The 16,368-nt window shown below is 33.6% G+C and overlaps 1 long non-coding RNA gene across 1 annotated transcript; it reads left to right on the top strand.

The window, feature by feature from the left end:
• The first annotated feature begins 12,651 nt into the window (after nucleotides 1-12,651).
• Nucleotides 12,652-16,368, top strand: LOC147075318 (uncharacterized). The gene is made up of 4 exons (XR_015070045.1): nucleotides 12,652-12,802; nucleotides 14,887-15,047; nucleotides 15,489-15,540; nucleotides 16,303-16,368. It is a non-coding gene; the product is annotated as an uncharacterized LOC147075318 (long non-coding RNA).

Raw genomic sequence — 16,368 nt, 5'->3', positions numbered from 1 at the left:
GTGAGCTACAGAAAGACTGTATCTACAAGACCGCATATGCGGCATGGCAGGCGAGGTGGGTGGCTTCCCCTAAGGGCCGCCAGACTTTTCTATACTTTCCAGATGCGTCAGTGAGACACATGACGAGGAAACTGATGCCAACCCACTGGACCAGTCAATTCATGACTGGCCATAGAAACTTTGCGGCCAAACTGCAGGAGTTTGGTTTGACAAGACATGGGTCGGGTTGCTCATGTGGACACGACCAGCAGGACGCAGAGCACGTCCTGTGGGACTGTCCACTTATGGGCCCCGAACGAGCGGAGTTGTTTGCCCGGGTCCGACCCCATTCGGGCCCAATATGACACGCGGACATGGTGACAACTGAGGCCAATTTTGCGGCCTTTACTAAATACGCCAGAGCGTACGGGGAGCGGGACACTCTCGACTCCCATTGCGACTCTTCAAATTAAAGTCACTCTGATAGTTGCCATATAAATTAACATCATGCATTCGCACTTCGGTGCAAGGTTGCATCACCAGTCCCGTGCGGCTCTGCTCGGGACAAAATGAGGGCTTAAATTCTTTGATCTGGCACACGTAAAGGTTATGTTAGCCGGCCGCGTATGACGTGGCTGCATATACATAACGGGTGCGGAGGTGGGAGTTTTACACACATTATAGTTACAATTGTTTATTCAAGATTGCACGGATCAAGAAAAAATAACGGCCAACAAGTTGAAACACTTTCAGGAACTAAAATGTGTTATTCCAAGTGACTGTCGCCATTTTTATGACTCTTTACCACATTTATAATTTAAATATGTTACAATTAAAAAAAAAAGCTTTCTACATATACATGTAAATATGTACATTAGTTAAATATACATTGATTGTTATTCATTAATTAATTACGCAGCCATTAAATATTTCACTCGTATGTCACGCAAACGGTTTAATTATTTTTTAAATAAAATTTATTTACTTTTTTCATAAAATGTAATGTAAAGGAAAACCTCATATGTCAAATATTTCAACAAATCTGAGTGCGCAATACTTATATGCCATGATAAATGTAATACAGTTTATATTGGTTACAAATAAAGTTACACAATCTTTAAAAAATACAAAAACGTTAGACTTTGGATTTTTTTTGTGATCTGCACCATCAATATGTATATTATTATGTAGGTATGTACTTATGAATCATAATTTAAAGCTTTAGTATTTACCTGTATATTACAGCTTCAGATGTATTTGCAGAGAATGCCTGCGAAATCAACCCTAAAAATATATAATATACTATATTAGGTATCACATTAGCTATAAACGTATTATTAGCACATACCAAATAAATAAAATAATTTATTGAATAATTTATCAACTCAGATGATAATGTCCCCTTGAAGAGGACGAAACCGGTACAAAAAATAATAATTAAAAAGTGGAATAAGTACTAAAAAAATGTGTTTTATTTAATTACAAATAATTAATCAAATAATACAATGCAGTTCCACCATGACTTATTGACAGTTAACACTATAAAAGAAAAAAAGTTATGCCATCTTCAACGTCAATTTTTCAAAATCTATAATACGAGGGTAGCCATTTATATTTCGGGAATAACAAACAAAAACGATTTTTTTATAAATGAAAACAGTTTTATTGTTTTTAAAAATATTCTTCACGATAATTTATACACTTTTCCATGCGTTTGAACCAATCTCGAAAGCATTTTTGACACTTTGCAGAAGGTAACTCCAAAGCATGGTTTTTGAATGCATCAACCGCCTCTTCTAGTGTAGAAAATTGTTGACCACGCAATTTATCTTTGACTGTCGGGAATAAAAAGAAATCATTCGGTGCCAAATCGGGGCTGTACGGCGGATGAACCATCAATTTAATGTTTTGAGTGCTCAAATATGCGCTTGTTTGAGCCGATGTGTGAGAGCTCGCATTGTCATGATGGAGAATAATTTGACGCCGACGGTTGCTTTTCCTTATTTCACCAAAAACTTCTGGCAAACAAATGGTTTTGTCCTATTAAAAATTGACTGTTCTACAATTTTTTAAAGGCACAGTTGCGATATGGCCCGTTTTTCCGAAAAAACAGGCGACCATTTGCTTCGAAGTGCTTCGAGCGCAAGCAACTTTTGTTGGTTTAAGCTCAATTTGGAAGACCCATATGGTCAACTGCTGTTTACTTTCGGGCTCATACGTATAGATCCAAGATTCGTCATATATAATAATCTTATAAACGTTTTTTGAAGCACCTCGATCGTATTTTTTGAGCATTTCCTTGCAGCAATCGACACGCGCCTTTTTTGTGCGATTGTCAAGTTATGCGGGATCCAAATCGAACATAGCTTCTTCACGTCTAAATGTTTATGCAAGATCGTATACACGCTAGTATTACTAATGCACAGGGATGCCTCAATCTCACTGTATATCACATGATGATCTTGCATTATCAGTTCACGCACAGCATCGATGTTTTCTGGAGAAACGACCAATTTTGGACGACCTTCACGCGGCTCGTCTGTGAGCAAACGACGGCCACGATAAAATTCGTTAAACCAGCAATATACCGTAGTTTTTGATGGTGCTTTATCGCCATATAAAGCACTTAGTTCAACAATGCACTGTTCTTGCGATAATTCACATCGAAAGTTGTGAAAAATAAGCACACGAAAACTGTCACGAGTTAATTCCATTTTTTGGTCGAGATAATTTTTTCAAATGAATTTAAAGAAAACAAAAAGCGTCCGTTTGTTAAAACTTTCTGAGTACTTTTGCCGTTAAAAATGTCAAACTTCAAAATACAGAAGTCAAATTGCACCTAGCAATACCAGTGTTGCCAATTCCCGAAATATAAACGGCTACCAATGTATAATAATTTATTTTGAGGAAGCTACAATGGAATAACCACCGTTTGCATATATCTATTTCGTACATAATTTTATTCAGTACTGTGAGTAGGAGAGTGAGCGACTTCATATAAATCGGATTAATCCTCAATGAATCCGATGGCTGCGTGAAAGAAGTTCTTTCTTTCGACCATGTCCGATCCTGATAGGATCATATTATGCGCCTCCACATAGTAGAGGTTTGTATTAAAAGATTTTGTTTTTTTACGAGAAATGGATGTCAGCCACTTGCTCAACCTATTAGGTCCATACCATGACAGACACACATTGAAAAACAATATGTGCACTTGCCAGACCCAGGGATTCGAACCTGGGACCCACTGCGTGATAGTCCAACGCTTAAGCCGCACGGCCACCGGCCCGGTGTAAGCTAGGCGGTGGAAAGAAGTTAGGCGAAGAATTTTTTTAAGAACGCTATGAGTCATCTAACCGAGATATGAAAAATATGTTTTATCTTCTTATAAAATAAATACGGTGTTGAAACCTGGACTTTCAGAGAATCTGATAGGGTCATAGACATAGACATGCCGTGTTGACGGAGGATGATCCGCATTCCATAACTGACAAGATAAACATTTATGTCTCGACACTGGAAGAGCTTGACATCACAGAACATCTCTTGGTTAACTAAAAGAGACGCCGTCTCCAAATCCGAGCAGCCAAGAGAGAAGAAAGATCTCCAAGAAGAACTAAGGAAAGGGGATATGGAAAAGTCACAACAATTCCGAAAAATCCGGTAAATGCCTAAAAAAACCAAGATATCCACTATTTCTGCCTAAAAAATTTGGCCACCATAAATATATAAACACAGAGGGTTGCATGTAAGTTGTACGTATGCAGTTCATCGTGGGACACTTAATCGTGCGCCGTAGTACGTGAAACATGAGTTCGTATAACATTTTATTAAATGACGAGTTCTCCGTTGAACATTTCACCGTGGAATACATTTGCACGTATCTTACAAAATGCGGCGATAGTAGTGTTCCAATTAGATTAACCCTAACCTAACCTAGTAAAGACATCTCCACATGTTGTAGCATACGTACAAATGTATTCCACGGTGAAACGTTCAACGAAGAACTCATTTGATTAAATGTTACACGAACTCATGTTTCACGTACTGCGGCGCACGAATATACAAATCTTGCGGTGAACTGTTTACGTAAAAATTTCCGGATACGAATACAGAGTTGGTGAACCTGTAATACTGGGCCCATAATAAATAATGGTTCAGTTCTAAGATATTGTTGAATTTTCAAGTAGACGCGATGGACCTAGAGGGCGCAGGGGCAATTAGGAAGAGGGAGGAATGGTTAATGGTGGGGGTACTGACTATTAATTCTTAAGACGGTACTTCAGTGAAACGGCAAATAATTTTCAACTATAGGTGCGACGAAATTTCGGATTGTCTGGCAGTCGGAGAGCGAAAGTCGAGCTGCAAACAAGTCAATTTGTTTTGTGATGGCGTCGGGGGAATTAATTCTTTAATCGTGTAAAGATGACTAAAAAACGTTACCCATTTACTTGAAAAAGAAAACATATCAATGAATATATTATTATTCTTAGTAATAGAACAATAAACATAACATTAAATGGACGCATGTTGACTTTTTATGACAAATTATGTTTTGTTTTGCACGCGTCATTTGCACAATCTTTGCGTCGCGTAGTCACGAGCGTTTTAGACCGTGCCCCAGCTGAAGTATGGCCTTAGGCGTAAAACCCACTTAACGGAGCGAGTGGGGCTCTCGCGCAAAATTTCACAAGTGGAGTGTAAATCATCGAAAATACAACGTAATCAAATACGCCAACGCACACTTTAATAACAGAGAACTCATTGTTTAGTTATTGCGTAATTACAAGCCCCGAGAAATAATATAATATTTTTATTGCTTTGTTATGAGAGACGCTGATAATAATAATTATTTTGTGCTTCTTGGGCCCCTTATTACATTGGTGAAGGGTAATGCGCGGGTGGGAGGGGGCCTACTCAGTAGTGAGCGCACCGAACGCTTTTTTGGTGGGCTTTATGCCTTAATGTTGTGTGCTGTAAACAGACGCAACCGGTTATTCATTGACATGCTAACTACATATTAATTATATTATGTTTAAAACGAAGGCACAATTACTTTAGTATCAGATTCTAAATTGGTTTCGCAAAATTTTACAAACGCAAATTACATACCTATTTATAGTATTGTTAATATTACTTAATCGTTTGTGAGTTTTGGTCACCAGGAATCGTCTAAATTCTCCTGAAACTCTATTCATAATTTACATAGATACTTGACAGGTATACGAGTTGGTTTTTAAATAGTCCGTCAAAATAAAAGAATAAAAAATTGATGAAGTTTATTGAGGGGGTAGGTTGTTGTATATAGTGTCAATTACCCCGCTAATATATTATGTTCAGGCAAGTTGCGTACGATGTGTAGATATGATATTTTACGGGTTTTTGTGAAAGGAAATACTCGTGGACATTTTAGAGAGTTTGCATTTTGTATATCGCAAATGTTACTTTACACTTCTGGTGATAATAAAATTACACGGGAGTAGATAAAGATTTTAATGGGTACATTCGTACATATTTTTTTTACTTTTCCACTTAAGAACGGGCGTCTGTCTCGTCAGTATATTATGTAAAAGTCGACAAATTTTCTACGTTTCAGTCTGGTTTTTATTCATGCCTATTTTTAGAGCATATACATGTAAGTTTTATGGAGTTAGCTAAAACCTCTATAAGTTGATGTGCTTATGTAGGTTAAATTTAATGCGAAACGCATGAATAATTTCAAAATAATTACATTACATTATACCTATTAGATAAAAAGAACTTTTTATATACCTAGTTTTTAAATTTTCTGTTGAATCATATAAACTTGGCAATTCTATGTATTAATAATTTAGGACAAATAAGGCAATTGTCAACAAATCATTTTTTTTGTTTTTTGCAACAAACAAACAAACAAATATAGAATACTGAAATGTCATTTTGATTTTCATAGTAACGCACGTATATATTAATAATTTAGTTGCTAGGACCACCCACTTAGCAACCAATAATATTGGATTGGATTACGGATTTCTTCCGAAATAACTTTTCATGCAAAACAGAATTAACTGAAAATGAATTCAATTCACTTAAAGATGGCTGAAAGTATTGAAAGAATGCATTGGCATCGTGTTCTGATATTATATTCTAGTCGGGAAGTTAGTTAAAAATCGATTGCAAGATTTATACTGGATAAACAACCACCGGACAAACAAGAATACGAGCTAAGAAAAACGTGGTAATAAAATACCATTTTATTTAATTTATTTTTATTATTTAAAGAATTAATAAATGAATCATTACCAATAAAGATAGTCGTAGAAATCAGCTGTGTCCAACCTCTAAGTGATGACGTCATCGTGGCCAATAGCCAATTTAAAATTTCAACTGAAACATAAGCAATCACAATAATCAGGCAACCATCACACACCAACTGCTTTCCAGGAAAATACATATCGAAGAGACACGGATTATCTATCTAGCATTAGGTATTGTGATCTCACTGGAAATCGAACCCGGAAACGTCTCGCCAAACACTATTTATCGGAAAGCAAGGCAAAATAAAAATTTTGCACCTACATATATGTAGCTTTCGGCGACCGCATTTAAGCACTGCCTGTACGAACTACACATCCAAACCCTACTTATCGGAAATCAGTAGCTCGCAGTAGCCTTTGGCGCAAACGTTCCTACCCGCCAAGAGTAGGTATTCATAAGTTAGTAAATTTTAATTATGTTATACTGTAACTACGTCAATGTTCTATCTTTAAATATGCCATCTGAAGATTATTTTAATAGGTAATGTATTTATAATTATAATGGAGTTAAATAATTATGACTATGACAAAAAATTAAAACTGTGTCGGTGATATAATTATATTCCTAAAATTATTATAATATTAATTAATATGAATAATGTAGTTTAAAATATCTCGAATTGAATGTTGTAAATATTAACAATATTAAAAATTTCGACCGATTAAACAAAAACCATTGAAAACCTAGAGGGTATAAAGAAAACCTTGTTTAATACAAAGAGACCCTAAAAACATGACCAATTTGTATTATAAACCGTTATACAAATTATACTAGGTGAGTCACTTATTTTTTAAGATAGAACATAGAAAATGGTGAAATGTGAAAATGCCTTTTATCAGGTTGGCTATCGACTTTTGTATTTTAAATCAAAGTGGGTATTACAAGCCGACGTCACATATTACTCCAAGATATTAATTACCTACTAATTTCAAATTTTTTTTTCAATCATATTATTTGAAGTAAAAATACATAATTATACGGAAATTAGCGAAGGTTTAATAATTTTATTAATGATACCATTATATATTTTTTTTATATAGAGTTTTAATCACCTGTACCTAGAATGTGGTATATTATTATTATATGTGAGACACTTAAAAATATTCAAACATCGCTGAACTTTTCTTACACATAACACGACACAACAGGCCAACTTACGTTGGAAATATAACAATAAAACAATTAAGTTGTCTATTCTAAATAAACTGGTTACAATGTCTCCACTCCACTTCACCTGTTGGCCTTACTGCTAGCATTGCATATTTTATGCCATACAAGGTACATTATTATAAAACGGCGTTGTCAATATTTTATTAAATGACCAGCGAATACTTTTACTTATTTGTCAGATGGTTTTTGATCTTCGTCACCATCCAGTATGCTTATATTATTAGTTTTATTCAATGTTATATTATATTATTTTAACATGTACGTATATTATGTTTTACCGCTTTCCACGATAATATGAATTATTGTGTGCACAAATTCAAGTGTAACATAAAAATGTTACTGTTACTATTTTATCACAATTTTTCACATCATCGCGACGAGCACGTTGGCGTTGCGGTCTACGGCCCGTTTTAGACGGGACACCGGTGTCGCGCCCGATATAATATAGGAGACCTTTGTATTCGAATAAAAGGGTCTTTGTGTTATGTTTATGGCCGCCCCAGAGCTAATGAGTCAACGCGTGGCCGGTACACTTTTCCGTCAGCCGCTACATTTTCAAGCCGCCAATAGACTTGTTTTTATTACCGCAGCCTGTTTTATGTTCTAATTTATAACGCAAAATTATGCGCTGATTCATTAGCTCTGGGGCATTCATAAACATAATACAAAGACCCCTTTATTCGAAATCAAAGGCCTCCTATATTATATACGAGCGCGACACCGGTGTCCCGTCTGAAACGGCTCTAAGACTGCAGTAATCGCATAAAAATTCTCTAGGCGTGGGTTCGAATCCAACTTTCGACAAATATTGTTTTATATTTTTTTTATTTTATTACTAATATGTATTTCTTAAATTATTAATTTATATTTTTAACCTTAGTAAGACAAATATACGTTAAAATGGGAAAGGTTGTACCTACAGAGGCACCTAGCGGAAAAATACGAAGCTTGCAATTTGAGATTTTTTTTTTTGATAATTTACAATTTCAACTGTATTAATTAATAAATATGTATCTGAAAACATTAAAAAGATTATTTTTTTTAAGTCAAAGATAAACTTACAACTGTAAAAAAATGCGAATTTGTCGCATATTTGGCACATAGGTTACGTTATTATTACATTATTTTTATGGATATATTTCATTTTAAAATTTAGTTTATAAAGTTTTCAAATTTTCAGCGCTTAGATTTTTGACTAATTTTTTTAAATATTTTTTTAATCTATATTCAAAAACATCAATTTTTATAAAAAAAATATAAATGTGTATAACATGAAATCATTTTTATTTAAATAAATAATACTTAAATAAATAATAATAATAATACTTCATATTATGACATTTCTTCTGCAACTCAAAACCTGAGACGAATAGGCATATTCCACTTCATCTAGAAAAATCAATTTTAACAAAACTGTCACACAAGACAGTGTCATTTTAATCAAGTCAATATTGTGGTAAAAAAGCCAATGTCCTCTATTGAAAATAATCAAAAACATCGCATCCAATAATAATATTATGCTAAGACCATTGATTACAATGTTCACCTTGTCGGTTACGAAGACGAAGATGCAACACGTGTCCCATCCGTGTGTACTGTACCTATTTTCATTTCCGTAATCGACGAGGATAAAATGATCGTCGTTAATTAGAAATAGTCAATAATCATACTGCAACCGGTTGTGGTAATATTTTTTTAACTTATTCTTGATTGCGGTCGAGCGCATTTGATTGGCTCACACCGTAATATTCAATTGACTATATAATTATAATTATGTAATATCTGAAGATTGTCGTTTTAATCGACTTTTTAATTTGAAGCAAAATAATGTCTATTCTAGATGAGTTGCAGAAGAAACAATATGACAAAAAAAGCTTGTAGTTAGTTGTAAACTTAATATGACAATATATTATTATGTTGAAGAAAACCTTCTATATATGTACTCAATAGGTAGGTGAATATTATACAAGTCAAGTTAAGTTCGCCTGCCATTGATTTCGCATTGGATGCTCATTATTTGTCGCATCTAGATATCTGGAATTTGTTTGGAATACGTGAGGAAGCAACCAAAGCAAGACGTCAAAAGCTGACAGCATTTTTTGTCCTTATTAATGAACTATTGATTTTCTGATTTCCATAGCCAATTACCTAATTTACTGGTTCCCAATCTTTTTTAATGTGTCGACCCCATTTCGTAATAGTCAAGAACCCTATACCCCCTCGCCATATCAGCATTAAAATAATCTGTAATATAGTGAGACAACACATATTAAAAACTTTTCGCATGGATGAGTATTTAATTATTGATCATCGTAAACAATCTTCTCTCACTTTGCCTTCGTTCGTTGAGTTCGTATGTCAATTTATTAACAATTACATTTTCTATCATTTGGCTTTTTCATCAATAATTATTGCTTAGAAACAAAGTTGTTAATAATTATACAATATTGACAAATTTACATTGATCGCTCTTAAGGACTATGAACCCATTATTACAGATAATTAAATGCTAGATAATGTGTAAAACATACTCGTATCATTTCAAATTCTCTATCAATGGTAAGATAGACGCAGATCGAGTCGTTAAATAATGAAGGCCTCTCAGTGACGTCCCTAGACAAAATACCGCCCCTAGGCAGCGTCAAAATGCCACCCCATTACACAGTATTTTTTATTATCCTTTCATGACTTCAATATCTAAGAAATACATTATTAACAAAATATATACCACAAAATTTAATTTAAATGTCATCTCTACTTCAATAGACAATATTGCGAGTCCACGGTTTCAGATACGTTTAAAAATACACCTGACACCTTTCAAAACTCGCGAATGACTTGCAAAAATATTTGCATAAATTAATTAGGTATCTAAGTATGTACCTACCTATAATTAAAATATAATTCGCAAATCTGCACGTGTCATTGCTGGTCACCAAGAAGTGATGTCCAAAGATAACGGAAGTAACCTAGACATCGCGAACCCGACGAAAAAAAATACAGTCCTCTTAAACCGTTTATGCTAATTAAAAGTACATTTTGTTTCCAACCAGTGAGCTGAATTTTTAAATGGAAAGATATTTCCGTTATTACTAAGTTTAGCTTTTAGTTTATACCGAATTTGTTACTATTCTTGAAACGAAATTAACGAATGGTAAAAAAATGTATTTTTTTTTTTAAATATTATTTCAATAGTTAGGAATGATGAATAAAAACAATAATTAGAATATTAAATGATGATAATAATCAAATACCATATTATATACACAATACTATGTGAAAAGGCGGCTTTCGTGGTGCAGTGGGTAAGGCGCTGGCCATCTACCCGAGAGTTCTGGATTCGTTTCCCGGTCATGACAAAAACATTTGTGTTTTTCTCAAAGGCTGGGTGTTTGTGATTGTTCAACATTACTAAGAACCAGCTTGTACGAAAAGGCAAGAACATGGTTATTAATATTCTTAATAATAATGATAATAATAATAATATGTGAACATTTTCCAATGCCAATTATTGACAATCGCTTTTATAGCAATGACGTAGGTATCTAGATACTACAATGCATTGACGTCCCCAGATATAATACCGCACATAATTAAGTAGGCTTAAAATGTCACCACAAAGCATAAAGTTTAAAATTATGGGTATGGGTATAAATTCAATTAACTCATCTGACAACGCGACTAGCGCGTTTGCATTACCTGGCCATTATATATAATTAACGTGATATTTAAATGTGGTAATAAAATATTAATTAACAGGGCAGCAGTGATTGTGTTTTTAAGTTAATATTTCTTCTCATTTATCATAAATATACAATGGCAATAAAAATATTTTAAATTTTAACATATTGGGTATTTATACATCTAGAGACAGCATATTATTATTTTATCAATGCGGTACAAAAAACATCATCTCCACGCAATCTGCTCTAATTTTTCCTATAAAAATGTTCAAATCTCCTTCTACAGAGAAGAAGCCCAAATACATGAATTTGAAGCAAAAAACATAACCACTGGTCCACTGATTAAGTTATTCACGACTAACTTTGCATTGCAGGTTCATTTGCAAATATCTTTATACTACATCATACTGCTATGACATTTATTTGGCAATTTGCAGGGCATATAAAAAGACAATCCGTCACGATGAGAAGTTAAACAACACAAACATTGACGGTCCAAACCAACCCGCCCCGCACCACCCTTAAACTTAATCGAGAGTATCACGAGGCCTTAGGTTTGAGTGTGAGGCATCAGCAGTTGTTTACGCCCGGGAATGTCTCAGGGGTAGATACCCAAGTCGCCAGGCCCTCAAGTGAGCTTTGACTGAGTTTATTGAAAAACGTAATTTAATAAAAAGTGCCATGGGAGAGAAAGGCATGGAGATTAAACAGATATAAATGAATGTATTGTTTTATGAGATACAAAAAACAAAACTACAATAATACGGACAAACACAACTATGTTAAGAGATCTTCACGTCCGCAATAAGACGCCGCATTTTTTTTTTAAATGCAATATTATTGGTTTTTGTGGCGGCCAGGTCGACAGCCCGTTGGTCCCAACAGCTGGTTGGACCAACCTAAGCATCTCTTCCCTCTCGGAGCACATTCTCGGGCATTTCCAGAGGATGCGATTTGCATCCTGTAGTTCTCCGCCACATGGACATGTTGGCCGGGTAACAAGCGAATCCACAGTGGACTGTCAAAAACTGACTGGTGTCAATTTGGTTATCTTCAATCCTGTATGTGCAGTTCAAGAGGAAGGATTCCGGCAAAGAGCGCATCCGTGGAAGTCACTTTCCTTATGGCGTCTTCCGTTGATTTACCCTTCTGAAATCAAATTGATTTTCCAAAAGATAAACAGCCTAATATTACACTTCGGCATTCGTATGTAGTTGAAAAAATATATTATTGGAGTAAGTGATCACAATGTCCGCCAAAATGGCCGCTATATTACGTGAATAAGAATATCGGAATAGCAACTGAGCGATGCTATTATTTATGAAGTTTACGAACTTAACCATACTTGACGCGTTTGGTAAAAAATTCAAATGTCTTGCGTCCACTTTGTCCCACTTGCATGCCCGTTTGTACAGGACGTCACTGATATAATGTGAGCAGTAAGGTCAACAAGTCTAAGTACTAAGAACTGAGATCTTATATACTCATTTTATTTATAATAAAATTGTTAAATTACCAACGTAAGTCAGGCGTGCAGTGTAGTGTAGTGTAGTGTAGTGAAATGTTATGCGCAAAAAAAAATCAATAAAATTTTGATTTATATGATATTTAATTGAAATTACCAACGGAAATTAATTATATTGTTCAATCAATAGGATGACTGGCACTTAGATGTAAGAAATAAAAACTTTGTAAAATTATTAACCCTTTCATAGTCAGTTGTCTTATTTATAGTCTTTTGTAACCCTATATATTGTATATTTTTACTGTGAGCAATATGGAAATTAACCGAACTTAACCGAATTTTTTTTAAACGTTACATGTTCAAACACGCGCGTTAACGTGATCTTTCTCCCTACTTCATTTATCGTTTGTCAATTTATGGCTACGGTCGTATGTTGTAGCTTAACCATTCTTGAAATGCCAATAGAAATGGCTTATTTCAATAAAATACTACATTATTCTTAGATCAATAATTATTATAATATGTGATTAATCGTAGGATGTTTATCACATTTGAATGGTCAAAGACATTGCTTATAATCATTATCTTTAGAATTAACTTCAAATCTGTTAATTGTGCCCATTTTTTGAATAATAAAATGCCTAATTATTGTCAAATTTGAGATCATAGAGATTATAAAATAGAATTTTTTGTCGTAAATATTTCACTATATAATGTTAACATTAATTTTATTAATGGTTTTATAAATGCGTTTAAAAATTAATAAATCTAAAAAATGTTAACACCACTGCACATGGATGTACTGAAATATTACTATATTCTAAAACATTAGACCTAGAGGTTTAAAATAATACTATTTTATGTAATAAAAATACTTTATGCAGTCATCAAATATTTTAAATAAATATAAAGAATAATAAGGCTTCAAAATTATATAAATAGATTATCTATGACGTTTAAGAAATGTCCAGGATTATGCTATGAAAATACCATAAAATGTCCATTTTGACCTACGTGTCCCACGTGGGCCCTTATATATTATTAAGGTTGAAGCTCCGAGGTGTTGCAATCCAGTCTCAGTGGTGCAAAACCCATTTGAAAGAAGGGCGATAATTTATCTATTTTCTAATTTTTCACGGGCGGCAGTGGATAAAAATATTGAAAAATAATGATATATTGTACTAGACGAGATATACATTTTACTATTTGAAATTTTATAGGATTGTTGATGAAGTTCTTTTTTTGCCCACGGACCCCGGTTTGTGCATCACTGTATTACACCGATTCGGTACCGTGCTCGCATATAATACAATAATTTTCATGCCGACTACCACTCGACCACTGACGTAGTCGGTTAGCATGGAAAATAACTAAATTGTTACTTTAGCACGGACGCAAACCGACATTTTCATGAAAACTATGCGTCGAAAGTGAAAACATTACGTGGGTCTATTCTATACTTATCGACCGCTAAAGTGATAAAGTGATAAATATTATCAAACTTAGGGTAGGTTTATATCAAAATATTAGCACTTATTGTAACAATTACACGAAGCTGGTTTTTATTGTTGCAATAAGTGCTATATTTTAACAGCACCTATCTTGCTGCTGTTAAAATATCGCACTTATTGCAACAATAAAAACCAAGTTCGTGTAATTGTTACAATAAATGCTAATATTTTGATACAAACCTACCCTAAGTTTGATACTATTTATCACTTTAGTGTTCGATAAGTATAGAATAGACCCAATGGTATCAGAAAATCGATTCGACAACAAAATCCTATTTAATAAGAAAAAAACATATTGCCATTTTCCTTCCTAAATGGAGTACTTATAATAATTATTAAGTCCAGTAAGTGAATGCTGACAGATGGAAAAAAATCCTTTATTCTCGGTACATATTATATAATTATTTACATGAAGTATTTTGACATCAGCTCGTAATATTATGAATTATATTGTAGTGTGTCGGAGTGCTATACATGCAATATTGCAAGTATGTAGTTAGCACTAGTAAGTGATGCACGATATTATGACGTGCTCTGGTATAATGTGACGCTAAAGACGAGACAATAATAGGAAAATGTTTTTCTCTCGACTGTTTCATTTGCTGTGCTGTTTAAAAGAACACAATATTGTAATAATTACATATTTTTTCGAATAGAGATGTAGTCGGCCAATATATTCTTTTTTGTTACTATTTAATACCAAGGTGAGGTACTGACAAAAGTAATCATTCCAATTTATAGCTTCTGTAATAGTTTCTCTTCAATTTCCATTTTCTTACAGCACGGTTGATGTTGATGTTGATTTGCGGCGAAGGGGCGACTGATCTTCGTGAATAATTTTATTTCAGTTGAAATATCAAATATTTGATTTGCTTAATTGGACCACGATGATGCCATCGATTAAAAGTTTGACACCGTTGATTGCTACAACTATCTATATCGGTAATAATTATTGATGTAATAACTATTTTACTATAAAAATATTAATCTTTGTCATTATAAGTATTACAATTATTCAATCACGTCGCACTTAAAGTAATCAGCCTTATCAAGTAGTTAAAATTTAACATTTTGATGCATATACCCATTTTTATAACTACTCGTATAAGTGGGTACCTAAAATCGTAAAAACAACTTTAAAGTTTGTAGTATTAAATGTCTATTGTAGATTGAACTATTTAAACAATATTATTGCATCCTGCATTATTTGATAATTTCACTATTATGTAGATAACTTATAAAACGAAGAAATATTTTAACTGGGCTTAGACAATATTTATTGTGCGAAACTAGAATCTTAGTTCTTTGCAAATTATCAATTATTTATTTGGTTTGTGCTATAATATTTATCTTGTGTGATTTAATATGCATTATATATTTTAGGGTTGATTTCGCAGGCATTCTCTACGACTGTGTCTGAATCAGCAATATATAGGTAAGTAGGTGCTTCAAAAATTTGATCAAAGTATTATTTTATTATCAATACTTGATTCATAAGTGCATATTATATACATAATAATATATTATACTTCCCCACGAAAGTAATATCGTGAATTTGTAGAGACTAATATTATAAGGTAGGACTCGATTTAAAATAAAGTTTGCCCTGACAAAAACGTATATACATACCTACCAACACAGATAATAATTTAATAGTTACAATACAACAGGCCATGTCAGTAGTGTAGTAAAACAGTGTTTTAGTAGTAGAAATGATACAATCAAACATCCAGATTTTGAGAAAATCGCTTAAATATATTGTGAGATCAAATAGAATTTAATCCGGGGCCCACGGATGTCAGCGCATTGTCTTACGCACTGGACTAAAGGAGCCACCAGGCTATGTGAAAGTCAATGAACTGAATGTTTGCGCTGGTGAATGGTGGTCAATATTCACAAATGGAGCACATGTTTTTGTTAAAATGATGTCAATTTAAATTACTTTGATACTCTGTTCCAGAATAATTTAAAACTAGCGATATCCAGCAACGATTTTTTTTTTTGAAACAATTGTGATTAATACTATTGTTGCCTGTACCCCAGCTCACCACTAACATGTATAAAAATATAATTCACAAATAATACTTGTCCAATAGCGGTACACGTGAATTAATTTTAATTGGGAATACATTTGAATATTGTAAAGTGTAAAAATATTGCTAAATAATCAATTATTGTTTCGTATTGACGATCCTAGAGGCGCAACTTCTCTGCAGAATGATTTCCCCACGAGTGTGTTACGAATTCGAAGACAAAATCTCGA

The sequence above is a fragment of the Rhyacophila brunnea genome, unplaced genomic scaffold, assembly GCF_057557595.1.
Source record: "Rhyacophila brunnea isolate RB1 unplaced genomic scaffold, BYU_Rbru_1.0 scaffold_15, whole genome shotgun sequence".
Lineage (NCBI taxonomy): Eukaryota > Metazoa > Arthropoda > Insecta > Trichoptera > Rhyacophilidae > Rhyacophila > Rhyacophila brunnea.
Note: the sequence above shows the minus strand (reverse complement) of the source record. Positions and strands in the feature narration are given on the sequence as shown.